Genomic DNA, 15,174 nt, shown 5'->3' on the forward strand with positions numbered 1-15,174 from the left:
TCTATCCAATATGGATGATCTTGAATGGAGATGACATACTCAGCTTAGAATTGAGTCAGTCTCATGCATTTTATCTGAACCAAATGCCTGAGGTATCCCAGACCAAACTCACAATAATATACAAATAAGAACTATAATATAAGAACCTTAAAATCTTACAAGGGTATAAAACTTACAAGGGTATAAAACGGGAATAAACTATGCCATTTACATCATAAACTATACCATCTTCTACACCATAAAAATAGGAACTATTAAAAAACCCTTCAACTAAGTATTAAAACATCTTTGAGTTCTAAGGGAAACAGTTTAAAAGTCCTTCTTCCAATGTGATCTTTTTGAGTCATTCACCTTAGGAGTTCTGAAATTTCTCTGCATATTGCAGCAACCTATTCTCTTCTACTCAAATCCAAGTGCAGTGTCATTTGATTTCCTTTTTTTAAAAAATAGATATTTTATTGGTTTTTAACTATAACAATCTCCAGTGCCTGGCGTACAGTGTGTTGTCTTGGTTTATATTTTAACAAGAAAAAAAAGGACAGTAAAAATTAATTAACAGTCAATAATGATTAAATTTGATAATTCCATAATTAATGTATTAATTAATAGTACATTTCTTTGATCTTCTCCCATTTGTATTTTCCTTCTTCAACCTTAGCCAAAATATAATTCTTAATATTTTCAATATATAAATGATTAGGTTTAGGCATTTTTTATATTTATACAAATAATAATAATCTCTCTATATAGCATTTTTTCAACTTATATTATTCTCATAATCATCATCTCATTAGTTCAGCATACATCCTATTTTTATAATTTTTGTTCACTTAGGTTCCCTGATCAATCCAATTCTTATCAGTCATAATTTCTTCATATTAGTCATCTCACTGTCTAAATTTTCCCATTTACGTACATCATCCCAATATTTTATGTCATGCATTATAAAAATACTATAATTTTTATCTGTCTTATAGTATCTAGATATAACATCCTTTTTAATCAATTTATATTTTACTTGTATATTAATAAAAGTTACATCAACCTACTATTTTAACATTTAATATATTATAAAATATACTATATTACTTAAATCCCATTATCCTTCTTGTTATAAGGCCCCTTTATGTTCGAAATTCTCTGTTCTTTTAGCCATATTCAAACAAATGTTTATTCACATAATAGTCCATCTGGTAGGGCGAGTCAAATCTCTTGTACCTGTCTTTGATCTTCTTTTGCCAAGTAATTTTCCAAGTTGATGTAATCCGCTTACCCAACCATTCCTATATTTTTACAAATGTTGGGAATGCAAAAGATGAAATAAGTAAGATAAATTCTTTCCATCCCCCAAACTTTAATAGTTCTCCTAATAATTCCATTTTTCTTGTATCAGAATCTTGTAGATTTTTTCCTGTTTGTGTCAAATTATAATTCTTTTCCTTTGTTATTTCATCAATTTGATCATACTCTTCTAGTTTGTAATCTGTTGTCTGATTTGTTTGTTCCTTCATTGTTATTGCATGGGTATTTTTTAATTGTAGATTTAGATTGGAAATATGCTTATTTAAATCCTCAAAATTGTTTCGAATTTCGTCGTGGTTTGAATCTATTGTCATTTGTATTTGTCCTAACATTACATATATTTCTTCTGGGAATTGCTTCTGGAGGCCCTTGATTTTCCAGGCTAAGTCCTTCAGGAGAAAATCTTGAATGTGGCATCCTGTCATTTTTTGATACGTATGTGATATCCATGTTGTCTCCCCCCTTCAAATAATCTTTCATCAATGTTTTAATTTAAAAGTCAATTTATCAGACAATCAAAATTACAGATTCAGTATATTAAGCCACTTTAAATCCTTCCTGCAAATTCTCCTCTAAAAGATTAGCCAAAAAGCCAAGGTTTTTTCCCCCATAAACAGTTCTTAGGTTTAAGCAAAATCCAGATTTTTTTTTCCCTTTCAAACACTTTTTAATCTTACAGCTGGCTCTTCCTTTGTTCCCAGCTCTCTTCAAGGTTATTTGCAATTCAAAGGAACTTTTTCTTTGTTTCTGGGCATTCTGCCAATTTCTGAGTCCTTATTGTTAGTGTTCCATTCTCTGATTCTCCACTAGATGTCAGCAGTTATTTCTTTTTTCAGTTTTTCTTTCAATCAAAAAGTTATTTTTGTTATATATTTTTATAATTCCATCAGAAATTTTTAGGGTATAATCTTTAGTTCCTAGATTTGTCCAAACTGAAATATTTTAAATCAAATTTTAGTATATCTCTTTCCACATTTTATGTTAATGTGCTGCTTCCGTCTGTAAGGGAATGGGGATATAGTCCCCTCCCTTCACTTCTGGAGGTTTTCTTGCTTTGGGGATCTTTTCAAGGATTTAAATAGTAGATAGAAGAAAGAAGACCAATACTCTCATCAATTCCAAGCACGCCGTTCATTGATGTTTCGGTTCATGCTCTGGGACTTCAGCTGCAAGTAGCTTGGGCTAGACGCTGATCTCATGCTAGCCTTTCTTCTGTCGGGTTCAGAGGGCTTTCCCTGGATCAAACGAAGCAATATAATAATAATAACAACAACAACAACAACAACAACAACAACAATAATAGTAAAGTTGGAAGGGACCTTGGAGGTCATCTAGTCCAACCCCCTGCTCAGGCAGGAAACCCTATACCATTTCGGACAAATGGCTGTCCAGTCTCTTCTTAAAACTTCCAGTGTTGGAGCATTCACCGCTTCTGGAGGCAGGTTGTTCCACTGCCTCCAGAAGCGGTGAATGCTCCAACACTCCAACAATTAACACTGGTTAATTGTTCTAACTGTCAGGAAGTTTCTCCTTAGTTCTAGGTTGCTTCTCTCTTTGATTAGTTTCTACCTGTTGGTCAAAGAATGCAATAAGATTTGTCTGGCATGATCTATTTTTGACAAACCCATATTGGCTTTTAGTAATGACTTTGTTTGCCTCTAGGTGTTCACTGATTCGTTGTTTGATTATCTTTTCCAGGATCTTCCCAGGTATTGATTTCCATTGTTTTGTGATTGATGGGGCACCCCTCCTTCACAGTCACCTCTCCGGGGCAACTTTGGATCCATCTAGGGTCACCCAAGCAGGAAGACACTAGCCGAGGGGAGTGGAGGTCCACTCTCACACGGCCATGCACTGCAGATGCAAAAAACAGAAGTCGCCATTTGACTTCCATTGGCCCTTCCCCTTATGCCTACTGGAGGAGGAGAGGGAGGGTCCTAAAGTTAAATGCTAAGGGAAAGAGAGCTTTTCTCCCAGACTGTCACATCTAGGCACAAACAAATTATTTCTCGGCTGAATCCCATGGCTTTATTGGATGTATTTAATTTACGGGATTTGTACAACATGCTGAACTTTGTGTTTAGATAGAAATGTTCCTTTAAAGGAGGCTAGATAATTTAGTGAGAAAGGGAGGAAAAAAGAGAGAAAATTTTAGGGTTAGGGTTTTATTTCTTTAAAACCTTTTACCCAATTTTCCTCTAAAAAAGATCTCAGGATAAGAAAAAAGAGAGTGATCCAAGCATCAATTACAAAGCTACAAGTAATCCTCGATTTACAATTTGTAATTTCAGCCGTAAGTCATAGCTGTCATAAAAATCACCATGTATCCATGCTGGATTTTATTACCCTTTTCATGGCAGTCATTCAATGAACCTATGGGGTGTTTTTTTGCCGAAAACCAAAAGTAAATGCTGCAAACGACTATAAATGCAGGGTGGTTGCCAAGCATCCAAAATGTGGTCACCCAACTGCAGATGGGAAAGGGCAGACATCGAAACTTTGAACCCAGGTTGCGACTGAAGTTATGACAGACCCTCCACTTTTGAGGGTCTGTCATGACTTCAAACAATTGCTAAGTGACTCACTGTAAGTCAAGGATTACCTTTATGTACCTTTTATAAGGCATGACCACACGGTGATGCTCTCTCTCTCTCTCTCTCTCTCTCTAGCTATCCAGCAGAATTTCTGTTGTAGATCACTACAGAATGATGAGTGCTGATAGGATAAACCTGCCCTCCTTCCCCCAAGGGCAGGTCCATCTTGATTTTTGTCAACTCCGCTCTTTATGCCCTCTGAAAGAGGGAGATGGAGGGCCTTAAACTTGAACAGCCAGAGAGAAAGGGAGCTCTTCTTAGAAACAGATTGCAAGTTTATTTAAAGCCAATTATATCCTAATTCTCCAGGGTATTCCAGTCAGGTTGTAGCACATAAATATTTAACTTTTAAAACACCTCTTATAAGGAGATAAGCAGGTTATAAGTAGGTTAAAAGAGGATAAACAGGGCAAAACAATAGTGCCTGAAGCTATAAATGTGCTTGGAGACACCTTCTTTGCTGCCTGCCAAGCTTACTGTGTAGTTTCATCTTAGAGTCTCTTAATTAAAAATAAATTAAATGGAAAGCTAGCATATTGAAATTGCAAAGTGTACACCTCAACATTATTTTGAAGAATGGTGCTATGGTCCCATAGGCTTTTAAGTAAATAAAATAGACCAGTAGCGGCAACCCAGTATTTTGTTCAGAAGTGTTTCTACCTCATGGGGAATAAAAGATTAAGAAAAATTGAGGTAGTGTTCGCATTTGGTAAAACTAGGAGGGTGATAAATTTGCCTTAAAGAACATTTTTTGATTGACTACGCCACTATTTTATAGGTAGGTAGATTGGTTCCATAGTAGATATTTTCTGAAAACACCAAAAATTCCAGAAATGTCAAAAATGAACTATTTCCAGAGGTTGCCATAGACACCCATGTAGCCATTTGCTACTGTATATAAAAAAACATTTTTGCATACTAAGGGCCAGAGGTTGACCTTAAGTCCAAAATGCCCATTTAATGTGAATGGGATATACAGTATGCATATTTAATATATTTTATGCAAATGATTGTAGGGTTCTCACAACACAGTAAGATATGCTGTTTTGTTGTGTTTGCTGCGATATAACATTGCTTTCTTCCTAGGGCTCAGACTGGCCTAAAGTCATCCAGCTGGCTTCATGTCTAGTAGAAATAATAAAATTCACAATCTCCTGGTTTCTAGCCTGATGCATTTAATCACTATTGTACACAAACTGCTTCTCACAACTTCCATAGCAGAAAAGTATGAAAAAGAAAATGCTAATTATGGTAATGGCCAAAGCTCAATTTTTGTATCTTCAAAGCTACAATTTTGCCAAAAGTTATAAGGCAAACATTGTACTTGAAGGTGGTGGCTGAGGGAATGGCCTTGAAGGACAGGAGGAAGTGCCACTACCAAGACCAGGGGTAGGCAACCTTGGCTCTTTTATGACTCGTGGACTTCAACTCCCAGAATATCTGAGCATGGCTGGCTCAGGAATTCTGGGAGTTGAAGTCCACGAGTCATAAAAGAGTCAAGGTTGCCTACCCCTGACCAAGACCATAGTCAGATAAAAGAAACCTGAATACAGAACAGAACTGTAACCTGAAAAAGCATCTAAGATAAAATCCTCTCTAGTTCTTACAAAGGTAAGGGGGAGACTGCATTCAGATTTGCATTGAGGTGGACTCAAAGGAAACTTGACTTTATAAATCATATATTTAGAAACTCCAGATTTTTAGTATTGGGTTACAGCAAATCATAAATAATCTTATATAATAAACTAAATTTGAGGAGCAGAGAAGAAGGGAAATAGTGCCTTACATATTTGTTAATCAAGCCGCTGAACTGTGAATTGGAACAACTGCCCCAAACCAAGAATTTGGGTTCTCCTGGACAAGAAGATTTTTTTTTTCTGTTTAGGGATAGTTAACTGCTATAATATCAAACCAAGTACACTTGGCTTAGTTTATACTGTAGTTCAGTGTGACATGGGAACCCAGTAAATCAAGTTAACTTAGAAAACCGTGCTTCAATTAAATATGGGTAAGCTTGTTATGCAAATATGATCATAGCCTTTCATGTGCATTCTTGTGTGTATGTTTTTGCTTACTCGTCAGTCATGACTTGTATCTTTATCCTTTGGTCTTGACAGCTGCTTTGTTCTTGGCTCTAACATCTGGCATCTGGCTTGGTTTTGACTCCTGTTTGTTTCCTGGCTCAACTCCCCACTCTTAATTCCCAGCATCTGACTCACACTTGATGACTGCTTACAGCCAACTCAACTGAAAGTGGAAAAATGAATATTAAACACCACTTTCTAGTCTATATTGCAGAACATCTCCACAACTTATAGTTGTGTCATTTACTATTTTCTGTGTGATGTAAGATAAAGCTATGGGCTAAATTAGGCACAACTCATTATGAAACATGATCACCTTTAATTGCCCTTCAAAAAAAAAAAAGAGAGAGAAATATCTATAGGAAACTATAATGAAAAGGAACTGCAAAGTAAGCTTTTTATTACTTAAAATCTCTTTTTATTTCTTAAACACCAATAACATGAAAATATAAATACGGTATAAGTAATCCGCAACTTACGATCAAAATTGGACGCAGAATCTCAGTTGCTGAGCAAAGAGATTAAGCAAGATGTGACATGACCACTTGCAGTTATTGTGATTGTTAAGGAACTGCATGGGTCATTAAATGGATGACTGGAAGAAGGGCCTCTCAGGCGTAGTTGTTCATCTATATCAGAGGTGACAAACTGCCATCCCGCGGGCCGGTTGCATCATACAGATGCATCAGCTCCGGCAATGTAAAAAAAGTCGTGATACATCACGAGAGGTTACATGACACAGTGAGTTTGACACCCATGATCTATATGTTTTAAGAAAAAGAACTACAATGGTTTATCTAAGATGGTTTGATTTGAGAGCCAATTTGGTTTGTAGTCTCCTTTAGCAACTGACTCAGACAAGCAACCATTTGCAGTCAAACAGTGATGGAAAAAAATATCTTTGTGACTATTTTCTGCATCTACAATCTTCACAGAATCTCTCTTAGTCATGTGTTCACCATTATAGTCAGTTAGTATGTGTTGTCCAGTACCTGATCCTTTCCCCCCCACCGCTATCTGTCACTTTCCCAGTGTAGAGACCCTAGACTGATGGTGCAATGTCACAAAAAAGGGACATATGTGTTTTACTTAAGACAGGCAAAAATATTAGCATATAATAATATAAATTTAATAATAATATGTTTTAGTAGGTTGAGTAGACAGGGTTTAAAATGGATATTTTCATAATCAATAAAATGATTTTTAAGCAAAACTATAAAAATGCAACACCAAATAAAAATAATAAAATCTACACTTTTACTCTTAAGTACAAGTGTTAATTATAGCACTGTTACTTACTAACTAATCACCCTGGAATAATTCTGCTGATAAAAATGCAGAATGTAATTATCTTTTTTGCAAGCAGCATTCATTCATTGATGGCTTCATGCTTGAAAGGCACAAGGGAAAATAGTTTCTCAAAAAAAAAAAAAAAAAGTTCCAAAGGATGAATAGGCCAACAAGTTTGTCAATTCTGTATCATATTCTCAGACAGCAAAGGAAAGACAATTTAGATATTTACAAAAATTTCTCTGAGAATCTGTTAAATGTGAACGGAGCAAGAAAAGGAGAAGGGAGAGAATTACTTTGTATCTTTGCATTTCATATCAGCAAGACTGTAAAGTATAATCATAGAGATACATCCATATATCTAAATCTAGGGTTCCGATTGATATCCACCAATCCAAATCCTAACCAGGGAAACAAACTTGCTTTGCTTTTTAAAACCAGACAAGGTTGATTAGATGCTGTTGCCCCATACTTCACTTTGGAAATGGATACATTAATTGGATAAAATATAACATGTAACTTGCAAATAAATTTCATTTTTATGAATAGGCTAATCAAGGTAGATCAATGTTAAATGTAATGGTTTACTTTTAAATTAAATTGCACAGGACTGGACCATAAAGATGCTATGCTGAATAATCACTATATTTTCATTGTAGAGGACTGTAACTAATAGCCTTTCATCAATGAAAATTAGGGAGTATGAACTTCCTCTATTTTGTACTAACAACCACTCAGTGAAGTAGGTGAGGCTGAGAAAGAGACATTCTTCAAGTTATGGCCAAATGATTTTGACAGCCAGAAGTGGATTTGAACTCACTGATGATAGTGTTGATGATCATATTTACTGATTTGGCTTGTTTAAAAATTGATTTATTAATATATCTGGATAGGATATTTTTGGATGGTAACCCTTCAGAATAGGAACATATGATTATGAACATATGGATTCTCTGTCCCAAACTATAAAGAGACAGATTGCATGGAAGCAGATATTAGTAATTGAGTCTGAAGAAGTGTTTGTCACTGGAAGCAGTCCTTTATATATGGCTCTAGGGGGGCTGGGGGATTGTGCTGTCCTGGTTCACTTCCTTTCTCTGAGGCCATTATCAATCAGTATCAATTGGGAGCTATAGAGTCAACCCTCAGCCCCTGCTTTGTGGGGTTCTCAAGGGTCAGTACTGTCTCAATGCCTGTTTAACATCTACATGATGGCAATGGGGAAGATCATCCATCACCATGGGGTGATATATCATCAGTATGTTGATGATATCCAGTTGTACATTTCTGCTCATGATGAGTTCAGCAATGTCACAACTGCCCTTTCTTGATGCCTAGAAGCTGTTGAGGTCTGGATAGGGAGCAACAGGCTGAAAATGAACTCTGGCAAGTTGGATGGCTTTGGGCTCAGAGTTCCTTGGTTCTTGGAAAATTATTGGTATCTCTGGTAAAGGATGGGATTGTATTGCCCAGACAGGCCTCATGTATAATCTGAGATTCTACTGAATTTGTGACTCCTGTTCAAGAAGCAGATGGCAGTTATGGCCCGAAGGGTCTTTGCACAATGTTGAATTATGTGCCAATTACAACTATTCCTAGATCAACATGCTTTTTTTTACAGTTACCCTATGCCCTGGTCACCTCCTATTTAAACTACTGTGATGTGCTCTACCTTGTGCTGTCCTAGAAGAGTATCTGGAAACCTCAGGTGGTTCAAAATGCAGCCACACACAGTTTTATGCAAGCCTAGATTTGTGAATGTGTCATCTCTTTTGTGGGAGCTGCATTGGTTGCTGATTTGCTTCCAGGTACAATTCAAGGTGTGGTTTATCACATTTAAAACCCTAAATTACTTGGGGCCAGGTTATTTGAAGCACCATGCTTCTCCATTTATATCTACCAAGACCACCTAGATGGGAAGGCAGTGGATGTTGCAGGTCCCATCCATTAGGGAAGTACACCTGGTGGGATCAAGAAAAAGGGTTTTCTCAGTGGTGACTCACTCCTTATGGAATGTCATTTCCTGTAGATATAATACTTTGTTACTTTTCTGGAAGGTGCTAAAGATGTGGTTCTGTTAAGAGGTCTAGGCATCCCAGGCTGATACAGAATCCAATCAAGTGGCTAGTGGGATTGTATCTCTTGTTATCATGAGTGTGGGTTGAAATGGGGTGTGGGTTTTATGCTGTGGATTTTTAATATGGTAAGCTGCCCAGAATCACCATGTATGAATTGGGCAGCCATATAAATTTGCTAAATAAATAAATAGTGAATATTTGTAGCTCAGGTGTAGGATGATGGTGAAGGGTTGTTTGGTTTCTGAATGTTTTGTTATTAGGCTAGATAACATCTTCAGCAGAGTTAAGAGGATGTCAGTGAAGTCAAACACCACGATCCCAAATCCTTAACCTCTACCCATACCAACATCAAACAGCACCAGTTCAATTGGAGCAACACAAAAATCATCGGCCATGTTATCATCCACCATGCTCGTGAGTTCATTGAAGCCTGGCACTCCACAAGCAATTCAATCAACAGACACATTGACCTACAATCAGCCCATGAACCCCTCAGAATCCAAATCAACTGCACAGCCAACCAGAGACAGCACCGACCCTCAACCAACCCACACAAGCTCCCCCTCCCACTAGCAGTTCATCTCCCAATGACCCTGACTTGATGTAACCTCCCCATCACAAGACCCATCACAAAACTTGCTGATGACTCAGCCCTGACCTATCACAAGACCCATCACAGACCCTTACTTGACACACCCACACCTGAAGCCCTTATAAACAGAAGAACACTGACATCGCCTAAACTCTGCTAAAGATGTTACCTAGCTTAGTAACAAAATGTTTGGAAACCGAACCTTCACCCTCAAATAAATAAAATATGTCCATATCAACAAATACATCTAATAATAAGACAGAGATAAGTTGGGCTGAAATGGGAGAAGCAGAGCCCCAGGGAGGGAGTCTTCCAATAGTAAATGAATTTTTAAAAATAAGAAAGGAGAGCTAGGTTATTTGATCTATGCTTTGAAATTTTTTGATTTCTGCAAAAAAAAAAATTCTCTCTCCTGTTTTTTATTGTTTGATCAATTAGCAATTCTAATTGAATGAAATTAATAGCTGTCTTCGTACAATGTGCAAACAATTCTATTTTGTAAAGCATGCTTTGTGCCTGCAAACCAGACAACACTGATTTATTCAGAGAACTGTGATTATATAAATCTTGACTTAGTATGATGTGTTAAGCCATCCATTGTATATAGCATCAGGATGCTTTTGCGTGTCAATTATGGTCAGAGATAAAAATACTGTTTTCAGCGATAGGATAGTTTACTTATTTTTTAACTGTATCTGTTCCTTAGACTATCCTGTGTGTTTATCTGCAGTTTTCAATCAGTATCTTTCTATTTTTTTATGTTGAATAAAAAGACAAAAAGAAAAAAGAAAAAAATAGCTCATAGAAGACAGCAATTCCCATCTTTTCCCCTCACAACTTTTGAACATCAGTTAAAATTCATAGAAAATACTGGAGTTGAATCCACATGTAAGAAGTGTCAAAAAGTTCAAAAAGGTCTATTTCATGCAACATTTTAAGCCACTTTTAGCCAATATTTGTTTTTTTGCTTAGCAAGTTATAAGTATCTAGCCATTGTTCACTGCAAACTGTAATACATAGTTTGGCACACTGTGTTAATCAATTCAGTAATTATGGTTAAGCTAATCATAGCTTAGTGTGATATGTGAATCCATCTCATTCTGGTCACTTTTCCATGAAGCTGCTGGAAAAAAGACCTATCTGGGTAAATTTATTCATACAATGCCATTTTTTTTCAGAATCATTATAGCTCCTAATTTCCACTATGAATTGAACTGTCACTCATTACTTAAAAGTCACATTTCTTAAGTTTCCAACTTCAGAAGTTCAGCTGAACTTCAGTATTTCTAATGGGAGTCACTATGAAATAGTAATTACATTCTGCATAAACCTGCAATTTACCCTTCATCCTTTATAAGAGCAGAACTAGTCCAATTAACAAGTTGTATATTATTCATAATGTCTAATATTAAACATCTCACGTGTGTGTGTGTGTGTGTGTAATGTTTTAAATTACATAAAGTAATTTAAAACATGCATGTTAGAACAGATAATAATTGTAAAAGTGGATATATAATATGATCCTTGGGTCATTTGGGGAGTGGGAGAATAATTTCCAGTGCTATTCTTGGCCTTTATTACATAGGAGTTAAAATTTCTGCAGGCAAGAAAATCTGAGTTCATTTGCTATAAATTGACCTACTGGCCTACACCCACCCACAATAGATCAATGCCACAAGTAAGGTTGCTTATATGGCTATTTTGAGGAGCTCAGGAACTAATATATTAATATACTGTAACACACGCATGTATCATATGTCAACATTGAGATGAATCTGCTTATTTCCTGTATGATTATACAGTAACTTTCTTCGAGTCCAGCTTTATATGAAGATGTTTGATCTAGTTTATGTATGACTTTACTTTATCCATATTTTGGAAGGAATCCAGCTTTTGACTGAAAACCAGTTATAATTCAGCTTTGAATCATTCCCTGCAAAACAGATTCAGTATGCTGATTTGGTTTTCTTGAGACTAAAATAATTCATTTATTAGGCTCTTCCTTTGCTTGAACTTAGGTAGTCTTCTCACCCATATGTAAAATAATTGTACAACAGCAGACTTCGAGTCTCTGTGAGTGAGATGGGTGGTATCTAAATTTAACAAATAAATAAATAAAGGAATAAACCTTGAGGGTTGCAGAATGCAAAAAGAAATATGAACACACACATACAAAAAAAACCCTCTTCCACACCAAAATATTTTGGGGAAATGGAAGACGTGACAGATACCAGTTTTTTTTTCTTCTGGCATCTCTGACATTTGCAAAAAGTGAAATCACAGCACAGTTCAAGTTATCCCTGATGGTGTTCTGTTGATGTGCAATAATGAGTCTCAAAGTGGCTGAAGCGATGGTTGTATCATTTGCGTCACGGGAATAGAAGCAGTGTTATGGTTGAAAGTGCCTGTGGACAGAGAGCATGTTTTCACACACTGTGTTGTCCTACTGTGATTTTTTTTTTTTTTTTTAAATCAACTTAGTGCATTGTGTGAATCCAGCCAAATATGATTTCTCCAAATACAGCATTATGTGCTGTAAAAACCTATTATATGAACTAGTCTGTGCAACAATAACCCTATGTTATTAGATCTAAAACTTTGATCAAGAGAGTTAACTAGGAATTAATTGCAATAACGTCAATAGTATTTTGATGTAGTGTTCCTGGGATCCACTTATAAAGTCCTCAATATGTTGTTGCACTACATTTCTCTAAGAATTGCTCTATGGTTTGTACGAATATTCAAAGCATTAAGGATTTAAGTAACTAGAAAGAACAGCCCTCTACTGGGCAAAATATAAAATACTTCTGCACATACACAGATTCATAATAAAGTATAATCCATGTTTCAGGAATTTTGTACAGAATATTTTTTTTTCAGAATGAAGCAGCTTCTCTGTTACTACTCTTTTAAAGGTTACTTCGCATTCTAGTGCACCCAACATGTCTACGCAGTTGTTGCAAGCAGAGAGACTGAACTCAAGAAGAAAAATGAAAACTTTATAGATTGGCTGTGTAGAAGAGCACGATGAGACAAGATTCATTTCTCAGGCTGAGAAATAGAGCTGATACGATATTTGTCAATGATAGTAATAGTCATATTTTTAGAGCTTAGTGTTGAACATAGTACTGAGATTCACCAAATAAATATTCCACAGACATTCTAATACAGCTCCAAATTGATTATGGCTCCTGTTCCCTATCTGTGCTTGTTTCTGAAATCTCAGGGACCATGAATTTACATTATCTGATGGCAAAAAGAAAGAAGATGGAGAGAGAAAATACATGTACCCTTTTAGGAGGAATCTCTAGCTACTTCTTTAGCCTTTTAGAAAGGTGATGTCCTTAATAAAGGATTTCAAAGCTCAAACATTTTCTTCAGCAAAGTGGTCCTGGCTCTTCCATTAACTGCTCTCCTTTCCAAACTTTCTTATGATATTCAAAGATAGCTATTTAATTAATTTTTATTTATTTAATCAGTTTGTATAGCCACCCATCTTACATATAACTCTGAATGGCTTTATGTTAGTGAAGATTTTGGAATCCAACTTCTGGTTCCTAGGATGCTGTGAATAAATGAATTATAGCCTAAACAAAACTTGCTTTAAGGGCAGTGGTGGGATTCAAATACATGAACAACCGGTTCTCTGTGTGGATGCCACTTCCGGAAGTTCATTCTGGGCCTGGGCAACAAAAGTTAGCTACCGTTTCTGCTGAAGTGGTGCGAACCAGCTGAATCCCACCACTGTTTAAGGCTCCATGGTAACCCTTTTCCCATCTCAAAGATGAAGCAAAGGAAAGAATGTGTTAAAAACTGAAAGAGATGAGGGGAAAGAGTGATCATGAAGGCCTCCTGGACCATAAATCCTTTTTTGAAGTAAGATGAATCACAGAAGCTGGTTATGTCATGGTTCCGACAGATGAAACTCTTGAAAGAACTTTGAGGCATTGTTTACCTTAAAGAATCTTTATTTGAGCAGAATAGCATCGGCACATACATAAGCGAAGCCAAAATCTGGATTCCCCTCCCCTTAGCACATAGTATCAAACACAATTCCCTCCTCTAATTAGCAGTCATAAATCACATTCTCCAATTAGTTTGAAATGCAGACTTTCCCTCCTGTTCTCCAACCCGCCATTTCTTATCATTTCTTATTTCAAAAGCCCTGAATTCACACACTATTACAATATTGTTATTCCTCCTCCCCCCCCCCCAGTATCATCTAATTCTAAGAGTAAAGCATAAGAAAGAAAAAGGCTGCATCTCCATATGTTGTCAAAGCAAGAACATCCAATGTTAGCAGTGTTGACAGGTTATTTCACTGCAAGATTATGGACCACCTGAAGTAGTAATCCAATTAAAATGAGCAATTAAAAATGTCAGATAAGCTGTATCCCTGTACAGTCCTAGTTTTGTTATGGAACACTACGTAAGTAATATTTTGTTGTTTTTGTGTCAGAAGCACTGAGGTGCTTCCGGGTTGAAAGGATGGTGACATCACTGTTGTCTGGTTGAGGGCTCCTTTCACATCCTTGTTAATGTGCCCACCAAAGTGTTATCTATTTATCTACTTACGTTTGCACTCTTTAAAACTGCTAGGTGGACAGGAAATGGAACAAATGAAAGGAGCTCACCCCATCACACAGCAGCACTTGGATCTGGAATCCAGGCTTGCTGGTTGTCAACATTAACATTAGAATGTTAACATGCTAACCATGTGAGTCACCATGCTCCTTACTAATATCAGTAAAAAGCATTTAGTTTTGTAAAACGATTATTGCTTTATAGTTTTTGTCACGGAGCTCTAAAATTTACTAACATAAAGCTTTACCTTTGATGAGAGATAGAGGAATCATCTATTTTTAAAGTAAACTTTACAATCATCATTTAGTATAACCAAAAGTACAGGTATTTTACTGATATTGTTTTATTTTTATTCATAAATCTGAAATCTTCCAAAAGGTTGAAAGTCAGGTCAAAGGTGACTAATATAGCCAGTATTATCTTTGTCAAGATTAGAAAACATAGCCAAACGTATGATTCTTGGTTCCAGAAATCTGCACAGCAGGAAAAATTTAAGCACAGAGATTAGAAATACAGTATTAAATGTTTAATCTTTTAATGAATCAATACATAATTTATTTTAATTGAGATAACCTTTTAAAACTAAATTAATAAGCAGCAAAATTTAATCACCAAAATATTTCTGAATATGTTCTCAGAAGCGCAAACAG

The sequence above is a fragment of the Crotalus tigris genome, unplaced genomic scaffold (genome assembly GCF_016545835.1).
Source record: "Crotalus tigris isolate CLP2741 ecotype Arizona unplaced genomic scaffold, ASM1654583v1 scf7180000018016.4438896, whole genome shotgun sequence".
NCBI classification, from domain to species: Eukaryota; Metazoa; Chordata; class Lepidosauria; order Squamata; family Viperidae; genus Crotalus; species Crotalus tigris.